Source organism: Helianthus annuus, chromosome 9, assembly GCF_002127325.2.
Source record: "Helianthus annuus cultivar XRQ/B chromosome 9, HanXRQr2.0-SUNRISE, whole genome shotgun sequence".
NCBI classification, from domain to species: domain Eukaryota; kingdom Viridiplantae; phylum Streptophyta; class Magnoliopsida; order Asterales; family Asteraceae; genus Helianthus; species Helianthus annuus.
This window is the reverse complement of record NC_035441.2, coordinates 187,499,082-187,512,005: the sequence shown is the minus strand read 5'-3', so window position 1 is coordinate 187,512,005 and position 12,924 is coordinate 187,499,082.

Sequence of the window (12,924 nt, the reverse complement as noted above, 5' to 3'; positions counted from 1 at the left end):
ACCTCTGATTTTGAATGTCTCAACCTTGTTTTTAAGCCTAACTAACCATAGAAGTGGTTATAAGCATAAGGACATAGGTTTGAGATGAGTTAGACTCAAGTTGAACAAGTTTTAGTAAAGGTTTAATCAAAATAGAAACAAACAGTGAACTTTGGAGCCTTTTTGCCGGAGTTCCAGGGACTTATTTACTGTGAAAAACCCATGGAATCGAAGTTAAGGTCAATCCAAGCACATAGGAAAAAGAATCAACCAAATCGGATAAGAAATGAGTGAGTTATGCTCACTTTAGTGAAGGCTGCACAATCTGCTCGAATTTGTGATTTCAGCTGCGATTTTGAGTGATTTGGGAGTAAGATTTGAGTTTGTAAAGTGGTAAGGAGGCTGAGATTAAGTTGTATTTATAGGGGGAAGGATTAGGGTAAAGTTGGGTTGGCAATAAATATAGTTAGTTGGGTGTTAATAGTAAAAAGAAATAACTTAACCAGCCATAAAATGGTGTCCGGTCGCTAGGCTGTAAACAGCCCAAAGTTGTTATATTTTTCTTTTGTTAATTGATCATTAAATTAATGCTTGCAAGGTAAATTATGTATATAATATATAATGAAGAATTATGCACATGGGTTGGGGTAATTAATTGAAAAAGACAAGTTGTTGTTTTGAGATGTTTGGCCGAAATGACTGTTACCAGTCATAGATATTCTATTTTTCCTTTAGTTAGCATATATTTGTTGTATGTTAGTGATGCACAAAGTGCAATTTTGATACTACAAAAAAAGGTGATTTGAAAATAAAAAAAAGGAAAGCATTTAGGTAATATGTAAGCTGCGATTGGCAGTAGTCTTTTTTTTTATTCCTTTTTATTTTTTTTTCTTTTTTTTTTTGTTAAGATCAACAACTCTACGTTGATGTATACAATTATTATGTTATTATTATTATTATTATGTTATTATTATTATTATATTAGAATTTAATCACGTATTTAATAGTTAACAAGCATGTATAAGTTATGAGTACCAGTATGTCGTGTATTGGTTGCGCGTATGCATTCGAGATTGGTAACGTATAACCCGAGTATTGCAACACGTATAAGCATGTATATAAAAAAAAAAATAGTATTCCATATAAAAGATTCATTTCATTACGATCAAAGTCACGGATTTACAATGGCTTGAAACGAGAAGACGATTACAAGAATACAAGATTTCTAAAATTCGAATTTCAAGCAAAGGTTTCTAAATGTGGAAAGTATGAAAACGCAGGGCGTTACAACACATTTTCCACATACTCCCTGAGTTCGATACCCTACTACCGCTAACTACAGTTGTTTAGGGATTAAATTTGCGTGACCCACGACATCACGTCAATAGTCTACGAAAAGTCGTTTTAAGAGACTTTCGGTTCCGATTCGTATTTATACTAAAGATTGTCGAGTTGATTATGACAAAACACATTCTTATATTTATTATAAGTTATTTATGATGATCAAACTGATTGCATGTCATCTACATTACCATTTAAGCTATTTTTCACAAAAACGATTTCTGTTGACTTTTTAGAAACAACTTTGACTCGACAAATAGCATGCTTAGAGTGGGAATCAGAGAATACCCTTTTGAGGGTTTGTTTCCCACGTAAATACCAACTTATAAGTGGTTTCAATTTGAGAAATGACAGAGCCAAACTCGTTTAATCGAAAAGTCAAACTATATGAACAACGGTTTGACTTTTAACTAATAATCAAAGCAAGAACGAATTATAGAATGATATGAAGGCTTACAAAGGTCCTATTGAAGCTTAGTTAACACTAGGAGGCTGCCTTGTCGTTCAGAATTGCTCCAGAATGCCTTGAGAGCTTTTGCAAGTTGTGGGTGTTCTTTGTTTACAAAACAAGTGCTCAAGAATTGATGAAATGATCTGATTTATTGTGTTTTCAGGAGTTGTAAGAATACAACAGGTGTCCCAACATGCAAGAGCTTCTATTGGTGAGTTATGGAGGTGCTGCAAGCTGTTTCCCATTCAAATTTCGGACCCAAATGGCTGAATTCGCGAAATACTGTATCTGGGCCTCCTATACGGACCGTAAGGTCCTACCCATACGGTCCGCAAGGACCTGGTCAGAACCAGCAACTTTCTATAATTGGCAGTTTTGGCCCCCGACCTTCGTACGCGATGATTTGCTGCTTATCTTGACTCGTAAACCCCCAAACTTGGTTTTAAGAACCTTGGGACATTTAACAACATGGTAATGTCCTCGGATAACTTTGCGCTCAACCGAAAAGCCATGAAATTCGACGTTGACGCTTTTAACCCCTCAAGTACGGTTTTGGCCATAACTTTCTCATACGTTGACGAAACTTCATGAAATTTTTACCACATATTCTAGTGAGTATATTTTAGCATTACAAAGCTTCGGGTCTGCCAAAAGTTCACTCAGAGGTATAAATTAAACATGTTGACACTTTTAGCCCCTGTAGTTTGTAATTCCTCACTTTTGTGCAATTTCCGCGTCGTATGATCCATGAACCATCCGTTTAAGGTTATGAACATTATGTAGGGTTATTATAGAGTCTATTTATCCATTGCTGACACTTTGGACCCTTACGTTCCATAGTTTTCACTGTTTGTCAACTTTAGTCCCTCTAAAGTGTGTTTTCACATACCGGAACCTTATGACACGTGTCAATACATCATTGGACGGAAATTTTCGAGGTGTTACATCCTCACCCCCTTAAAAGAAATCTCGACCTCGAGATTTACTGAAACAAATGAGGATATTTCTCTTTCATCGTGGATTCCACTTCCCACGTATATTCGGGACCTCTACGGGCATCCCATTTGACCTTAACAATAGGCACGTGCTTCCTCTGAAGCTTCTTCACCTGTCGATCCTCAATCAACAAAGGTTTTTCCACAAACTTCAGACTCTCATCTATGTGTATATCTGTATGCGGTATAACCAGTGATTCGTCAGCGAAACACTTCTTTAAATTACAGATGTGGAACACATTATGAATAGCGCTAAGTTCTTCAGGCAAGTTTAACTTGTAAGCAACTGCCCCGACACGTTCGATGATCTCGAAAGGTCCTATGTATCTCGGGCTTAGCTTGCCTTTCTTACCAAATCGCATCACCCCTTTCCAGGGCGATACCTTAAGCAACACTTTATCACCTACATCGAAGTGAAAGTCTTTGCGCTTAGGATCCGCATAACTTTTCTGCCTATCCCTGGCAGCTTTCAAACGATCGCGTATCTGAACGATCTTGTCCGTCGTCTCAAAAACTATATCTGGTCCTGACAGCTGGACATCTCCAACTTCTGCCCAACAAATGGGCGATCTACACTTTCTACCGTATAGGGCCTCAAAAGGCGCAGCTTTTATGCTGGAATGGTAGCTATTGTTGTAGGAGAATTCAATCAGTGGTAGGTTCTTATCCCAACTACCACCCAAGTCGATCGCACATGCACGAAGCATGTCTTCCAAAGTTTGAATAGTACGCTCACTCTGACCATCAGTCTGAGGATGATAAGCCGTACTAAAATTCAAACGAGTGCCCAACGATTGTTGGAAACTCTTCCAAAAATGCGACGTATATCTAGTATCTCTATCGGAGATAATAGATACAGGTATACCATGTAGCGCTACAATTTTATCGACGTATAATTGAGCTAACATATCGGAGCTATACGTCTCCTTGATGGGTAGGAAATGAGCTGACTTAGTCAGTCTATCTACTATGACCCATATGGTATCATTTCCCTTTTTCGTCTTCGGCAACTTGGTGATGAAATCCATTGTCACCATTTCCCATTTCCACTTGGGAATTTCAGGTTGTTGAAGCAAACCTGACGGCTTCTGATGCTCGGCTTTGACTTGCGCACAAGTCAAACATTTAGCTACATGCTCAGCTACTGACTTTTTCAAACCAATCCACCAGTAGTTTGACTTCAGATCCTGGTACATCTTATCAGCTCCAAGGTGAACGGAATATTTAGAGCTGTGGGCTTCCTGGAGGATAACATCCCGAAGTCCTCCATATACTGGAACCCATATTCGCCCATTTAGTCGTAGCATTCCATCTTTGTCGTAGGATAACTGCTCCTCAGTTACTCCTAACTTTTCTTCAGGATAGTTAGCTTCCAACACAGCTTCCTTCTGTGCAGCTAACACCCTTTCGTTCAAATTATTCCTTATTTCAATGCGCTTGGCATTGATTCTGATCGGTTTCACCCTTTCCTTTCTGCTTAAGGCGTCGGCAACTACATTGGCCTTGCCTGGATGGTATCTTATTTCACAGTCATAATCATTCAAAGTTTCCATCCATCGCCTTTGACGCATGTTCAATTCCTTCTGATTGAACAAATGTTGAAGACTCTTGTGATCCGAATAAATTATACACTTGGTTCCATACAAGTAATGTCTCCATAGCTTCAATGCAAATACAACCGCACCCAATTCCAAATCATGGGTGGTGTAGTTCTTCTCGTGCACCTTGAGCTGTCGAGAAGCGTAGGCAATGACTTTGCCTTTCTGCATGAGTACACAGCCCATGCCAGTATGCGATGCGTCACAGTACACCACAAATTCTTCTATACCTTCGGGCAATGTCAACACTGGCGCATTGCTCAGCTTCTTCTTCAGAATGTCGAAGGATTCCTGCTGCTTAGGGCCCCAATCAAACTTAATCTTCTTACGAGTCAACGAAGTTAGGGGCGCAGCAATTCTTGAAAAGTTCTCAATAAATCGCCTATAGTATCCTGCCAATCCGAGGAAACTGCGAATCTCAGTAGGAGTCTTCGGCTCCTGCCAGTTCATGACTGCTTCTACTTTAGCGGGATCTACTTGGATACCACGCTCGCTTACTACATGTCCAAGGAACTGGACTTCTCGAAACCAAAATTCACACTTCGAAAATTTGGCATAAAGTTTCTCCTGATGCAAAAGCTTAAGAATACAACGAAGGTGTTTCTCATGGTCAGCTTGGCTTTTCGAATAGATAAGGATGTCGTCTATAAAGACGATGACGAATTTATCTAAATAAGGCTTGCAGACGCGATTCATGAGATCCATGAATGCGGCTGGTGCGTTAGTGAGTCCAAAAGGCATCACTAGGAACTCGTAATGTCCATAACGAGTCCTGAACGTTGTCTTGTGCACATCTTCATCCTTGACTTTCAACTGATGATAACCTGACCTCAGGTCGATCTTTGAGAAGTAGCTTGCTCCTTGCAACTGATCGAACAGATCGTCGATCCTGGGTAACGGATACCGATTCTTGATAGTGACCTTATTAAGCTCACGGTAATCGATGCACAGACGCATCGATCCATCCTTCTTTTTAACGAACAAGATTGGCGCTCCCCAAGGAGACGAGCTAGGCATAATAAAACCTTTAGCCAATAGATCATCCAACTGCGTCCTCAACTCCTTCATCTCCGTTGGTGCCAATCTATATGGTGCTCTTGCTACAGGCGCCACACCTGGAATGATATCTATCCGAAACTCCACTTGCCTATCCGGTGGCAAACCGGGTAGTTCTTCAGGGAATACTTCAGGATATTCTGAGATAACAGGGATATCCTCAATCTTCGGCTTCGGCTCATCACTGGTGACTTGTGCCATATAGATGACACATCCCTTCTGTAGGCATCTGGATGCCTTGAGCATGGACACTTGCTCAGGCAATCCATGCTGGGTATCTCCTTGAATAGTGAGTGACTCACCAGACGGAGTCTTCACTACTACTTGCTTTCTGTTGCACAGAATCTGGGTTTGGTTACGCGATAACCAATCCATGCCTATCACTATGTCGAATCCAGCTAGCTTAAAGGGAAGTAAGGATAACGGGAAGGAATGATTCCTAATGGATATAACACATCCATCTAGAACAGTCGAGGCGGTTTCTATGGTTCCGTCGGCTAATTCCACCTCATATTTCACACTTAAGGTTTTAACAGGAAGGTTTAACAATTTACAAAACTTATCATCTACAAACGACTTATCAGCTCCTGAATCAAATAGGACTCTAGCAAAAACATCGTTTACAAGAAACGTACCTGTAATGACGTTGTCATCAAGAACTGCTTCCTTGGCGTCCATTCTGAAGACTCTCGCATTGGTCTTCTTTCCCTCATCGGCTTTCTTTGCATTCTTTGGGCAATTTGGCCGGATGTGCCCTTTTTCGTTGCAACCAAAACAAGTTGCGTCCTTAATCTTCTTGCAATCTAAGGCTTTATGGTCTGTGGACTTGCAGATTCCACATCGCTTTTCGTGAGACTGGGATTTCGCTTCCAAACGACATTTCCCAAAATGGTGTCTCTTACAGGTCTTGCATCTGGGTTTCTCACCCGATTGATGATCTCCTTTCTTGAATACCGACCCTTTCCTATGGTCGTTGTTCCCTCTGTGTCGTTTCTCAGATCTTCGTGAGGTGTCATCCTCACGTTTCCTTTTGTTTTCCTCTGAGCTCTTCATAGCTCTTAATCTGACTACATCTTGTGTGAGGGAGAGGGATAGATCAGCTACTGATCTGAATGTCGTAGGCCTTGATGCCTTAACGCTCGCTTTGATCTCTGGTGCCAGACCCCCAATAAATCGGGCAATCCTCCGCAGCTCCGGGCTCACCAAATACGGCACTAATCGAGATAAGGTGTTGAATGTAGTGAGATATGCCTGACAATCGAGGTTCTTCATTACCAGGGATACGAAATCCGACTCAATCCTTTCGACCTCATGCTGCGGGCAGAAATTCTCTTTGATCAGGGCCACAAATTGTTCCCATGACATGCTGTACAGAGTGGCCTTACCGGCGGCTTGTAGGAGCGACTTCCACCATGCAAGCGCATCTCCTTTAAATGACTGGGACACGTACTTCACGACGTCCCTATCAGCACACCCGCTGATATCAACCACTGTATCCATCTCATCAATCCACGTCATGCAGTCAACTGCTCCTTTTTCCCCAGTAAAATCCCTGGGTTTGCATGAAACGAAATACTTGTACGTACAGGACTTGTTGTGCGTATCATGCTTCAGCTTGATTTCTTGCTTAGGAATACTGTTGTGGTTGGAGGAGTGATTATCCTCCTCATCCTTCTTCGGCTCACTTTTCTTAGATGGCGGCTTACTATGAGCCTCCGAATGAGTCTTGGGCTTGCCATGCGTTACAGTTTGGGTCCTACTCCGAGTCCCGCTAGATTCTCTGAATTGCCTATCCATAGCTTTGGCAACAACGTTTTCTACCAGTGCTTGCAGTTCCGCACCAGTGACGTGAATCTTTGCATTATCTGGGTGTTCCCCAGTATGACTGTTGGTTTCCTCCGATTTGGCCATGTAGCTTTAAGCTACATAAAAGTAAGGACAAGGTCTATTTAGAAACCTAACAGTATTATCGTTCTAGACGATTTATTAACCATGGTATTAATAACCATAATAGTTAATTTATTTAGTTTCATTCAGGGCTTTTATTAGCAACTATATTATGGAATGAAATATATATTGGCACAATAGGCCTAGTCACTTCGGTCAACTACTAAATTTTAAATTTAGATTTTTATAGGATTAGCATTGTATAATTAACAAATAATCCTTTGCTTGGCAGAGAGTCATAACCACAACTGCCTTTTTGCTTCATATGACATAGTCATAACCCGTAGGTATCAAGTCATAATCAGACTTGTATACAGATATAATCTGTAGATAATTTTATTAAAAGGGTGGCTTGTGTGATTTTACAGATCACGCTTAGCCAGGAATGTTAACATGTTTACAGATGTTAACAGAGGTTTGAATCTTTTCAACCAGGTTTTACCGTATTGGCCAGGCCTGTTAATAAGACATTTAAGCTAGGCTTTACCTTACTAAGATTCTTATTAAATGGCAAATCAAATAAATAATTGATATTTTCCATTTATTTGAATATTAAATTCATGCACATAGATAAAATGAAATTTAAATTAACCATTAAAATAAGGTAAACTAGTACAACTTCGCCCTAAACGGGACTTTTCTCAAGTAGCATGCCCACGCAGGGGCTAAACCAAATAACAACAAAACAAACAAACAGACAATACAAACCCACGCAGGGGTTAACAGAAATAACATACCCACGCAGGGGTAGAATAAGAGTAATATACCCACGCAGGGGTAAAATACAGGAATAAATGTCCACGCAGGGACATGAGTAAATGAGATAACAATCAAAGGATTTAATGATCCTTTTTACTCTTACCCTTGATTAAGTCCACCATCTTCTTGAACATACCGCGGTTGTGTCGGCGATCTTCCCGCATCTCATGTTGCAACTCATGTCGCACGTTGTTTATCCCTTGCAGGATTTCTTGGACCTGCGGCGGCGACATCATAGGTGCCGGCGGCGGTGGATGATACTGCTGTGGCTGAGAAGGCTGCGGCTGCTGATATCCCTGAGGCGGGAACCCAAAAGTAGACTGCCCAGCGGCCCATGTGCCTCCAAATGGACTATCAGGTGGGAGAGAGCTGTAGTTGGACGCTATCCAGTATGGGTCTCCTGTATAATCATAACCCTGAGGGTATATCTGCTCAAATGGGTTAAACGGCGCTGAGCTAGCGTAAGCCGGGATTGGCTCTCCAAAGTTCTGCAGCGGCAGAGGCGGGATCGGCGCAGAAGTAACCTCTGAGACGGGATGCGGGGACTCTCCCATCTCGGACTCCTCGTGAAGAGGCGAGTAGCGGCTGCTACCAATGTGCGGAGGGGTACCAATGCGAATCCCTCCTCGCGTAGACATACGCGCGTTCCTCCTTGGCCTCTGAGGCGGAGGAGGCAAAACTGGAGGTGGTGGTGGTGACGGAGTGACCACGTCACGCCAGAAAGCCTCGGATGGGTCCTGCTGCAGAGGCGGCTGCTGAAGCTGCTGCTGCTGAGAGTGGTGCTGAGAGTGCACTGGAGAACTGTGGTAAGACTGGTGCATGGGGGAGTTGTGGTAGCTGGGGGTATGAAACCAATCGTGCTGCCTAAACCTCTCCTCGTAGCTGTCAACACCATTGTAGGGTGATCCCCTAAACGGTGACCCATCGGATATCTCAATGGGATGGTTAGGCGTGCCTGACGGCGGCAGGGAAGGGTCAGTGTCCTCGTCGACCTCCATCTCGTGGCCACCAGAGAAGTGGTCTTCAGATCCTAGTGGGTTATGACCCACTGGCTCATCCAAGTAGGCATCAGGGTTGTACAAGCCCTGATATATGGGTGCTGGGTAGTGGTGAGGTGACTGGTGAAGAGGTATGAAAGATCCATGGGAGTCATGGGGCCCATTTTCAGAGTGTGGCCCAAATGAGTGGGGTAGGGATGGCGAGGTACTCAATGATACCGAGTGCCTGGCTGGCTCGGCGAATGATCTCCAAAGATCATGGGCAGCAGTGTTGTGCGATGCTGATGGGGCTCGCCTGTGCGAAGGCCCTGCCTCGTGGTCAAGTGATGTGGCGAATCCTCCTCGTCCTCGTACACGTGGCGGCATGATGAACCTGTCAAAAATCAAACAAGTTGCACAACAAAATATATAAGACAAAGCTAATAATAATAAAAATAAAAATAAAAATAAAATAAACGAAATGTTGAACATTTCCTAAGTTCTTTGTCTAGACTCGAAAATCGAGGAATGTGCAATTGTGTAACTGAGATTAAACACAAAGGACTAGTGTTTAATTCACTCAGCGTTGGCTCTGATACCAACCTGTCACACCCCGACCTCCACGTGTCACCGGTGGGCCCGGTGTGGGGTACAGTGACGTGGTTGGCATCGTCATAGACAAACAACACAATATAATAATGCACAGCGGAAGCAGAAATAGATTCATTTCAACTTTAAATAAAATGTATTAATAAACATCATAAGTAGTTGAAACGGATCCACAGGCGGATCAAATAAATAAGATAAATTGTTCAACACTTTATTTGTCGTCCGAGGTTGCGAGACTATAGTGGACGCTCTTAGGAAACAACCAGCCTAGTTCGTTTAGTACCTGCACTTAACCTTTTGGGAAAAATACGTCAGTTTACACTGGTAAATACAAATCAACTGACTCATTTTGAAAATGATTAAAAAATTGATTTAAATGCACAAGGCATAAATATTTTTCTTAACTTGGGATAATTATGCAATATAAACTTGTAAACGAATTACATGCTACTCGTACATTTGGTGGCCCGGTATCTGCTGTCCGGGCTAAAGATTAAATGACACACCACATTAAAGAGTTATACACGTCGGGTGTACGCCTACACCCCGTGCTCTGGTCGTGGCCATCTCGTAAGATAATGCCAAGGATATCCGGGACACGGTCAATAACCCCCCAAACCCTTAAAGTAAAACAAGACTGTTTAAACGAGTCGAACAAACTATGCAAGACTGTACACCCAAGGGCGCAGGATTTGTGCGCTCGATCAAGCGGTATTCTATATACCGTACCCTAAGCCCGTATAGGGAAAATAAGTCAAAATGTATTTACCTGAGCAAGAATGAGTCACAATTGGTAAGTGTAGGTAGCTTTTACTGGGCCTCCTAATCTGGAACAAAGGTTTATAATAACCTATTAGATTCTTAACGGGTCTTTTATTTAAGCCTAAGCTTTGACCGGTTAGTTTTAAGGACGATACGGCACAAGCGCACAATTAAGCGAAAGACCGGATAGAATGTGATTTAGACCCGACAAGTTTGAATACTTGTATAATATGGGTATACTAAATACATTCTGGATTTTGAGATAAAAATGATAACGTTTGACCCGTTTCGGTCAATTTACGCAAACTAGTTACGTAAACCGAGCCGAACGCTAAAAGGGCGTTACGGGTAGCCAAAAGAGTCAAATGAAAGTTCCCTGAGATAATATGCTTTAAATATGATATAATATCAGTAAGTTATGTTCTATTATGCCCCGAATAATTTTAAACTCAATTTATGCCTTAGAAGGGCATTTTGGTCATTTAAAAGATTATAAAAGAGTTAAATTAGAGATCTGAGTTACGGTCTGATTTATACAGTAAATATACTTCATTTGATATATTATAACAGTAGAGTATGACCCGTATACAAAACTTATCATTTAAAATCAAACTATGCACCGTAGGGGTATTTTAGTAATTTCACAAGGGCTAAAAATGCCAAAACTGGAGATCTGAGTTCAAACATTTATACTTACTGTTATTATATGAAAATATACTAAATACATCAGTAGGTATGAGTCTTATATGTTTAAAATGAGTATAACGCTTACTATGCGCTAAAAACGCTTAAAATGCGATTTAGAGCCGTTTCCGGGTTTTTAAAAGAAAGCTGAGATTTTTATATTTCCAGAATGCTCAAAATAATTTATTTAACATATAAAATCAGTAGAAAAAGATTTGGGGTCAAAAGAATGTATAAAACTCATTTTATGGCTTAAACGGTCAAAACCGGCATAAACCGAAATAACTTAGCGATCTAAGAAACGATCAGCCAAAAAAATTAAATAAAAATCATCAAAAATCCCAAAATATTATATAACATCAGTGGGTAAAAAGTTTTATATCAAAACGTGGCATGAAATAAGTCATACGCTAAATGCGTTGTTTATTAAACATAAAGCTTTAGTTTTACGCTATCGGCCATAACTAAAAATCTGGACCACCAACTGGTCTCAAATTTTCGGTGCAAGTTTATAAATTAGTAATAAAGATTTCTACTCTTTCACTTTTCCAAAAATCACGTTTTATATCAAAAAGGGCAAAATAGTCAACTTTAAGCATAAATCGGAAACATGCAAATGAATCGGTTAAGCATAGACTCAAGATGTAAAAATTCCAGAAAGTTATACTAAAATATAAATGGTCAAAAATAAGCTCCAATACAGATCTCAAACATGCATGCACGGATCCGAATCGATAGTCTACGAAAAGTCGTTTTACAAGACTTTCGGTTCCGATTCGTATTTATACTAAAGATTGTCGAGTTGATTATGACAAAACACATTCTTATATTTATTATAAGTTATTTATGATGATCAAACTGATTGCATGTCATCTACATTACCATTTAAGCTATTTTTCACAAAAACGATTTCTGTTGACTTTTTAGAAACAACTTTGACTCGACAAATAGCATGCTTAGAGTGGGAATCAGAGAATACCCTTTTGAGGGTTTGTTTTCCACGTAAATACCAACTTATAAGTGGTTTCAATTTGAGAAATGACAGAGCCAAACTCGTTTAATCGAAAAGTCAAACTATATGAACAACGGTTTGACTTTTAACTAATAATCAAAGCAAGAACGAATTATAGAATGATATGAAGGCTTACAAAGGTCCTATTGAAGCTTAGTTAACACTAGGAGGCTGCCTTGTCGTTCAGAATTGCTCCAGAATGCCTTGAGAGCTTTTGCAAGTTGTGGGTGTTCTTTGTTTACAAAACAAGTGCTCAAGAATTGATGAAATGATCTGATTTATTGTGTTTTCAGGAGTTGTAAGAATACAACAGGTGTCCCAACATGCAAGAGCTTCTATTGGTGAGTTATGGAGGTGCTGCAAGCTGTTTCCCATTCAAATTTCGGACCCAAATGGCTGAATTCGCGAAATACTGTATCTGGGCCTCCTATACGGACCGTAAGGTCCTACCCATACGGTCCGCAAGGACCTGGTCAGAACCAGCAACTTTCTATAATTGGCAGTTTTGGCCCCCGACCTTCGTACGCGATGATTTGCTGCTTATCTTGACTCGTAAACCCCCAAACTTGGTTTTAAGAACCTTGGGACATTTACCAACATGGTAACGTCCACGGATAACTTTGCGCTCAACCGAAAAGCCATGAAATTCGACGTTGACTCTTTTAACCCCTCAAGTACGGTTTTGGCCATAACTTTCTCATACGTTGACGAAACTTCATGAAATTTTTACCACATATTCTAGTGAGTATATTTT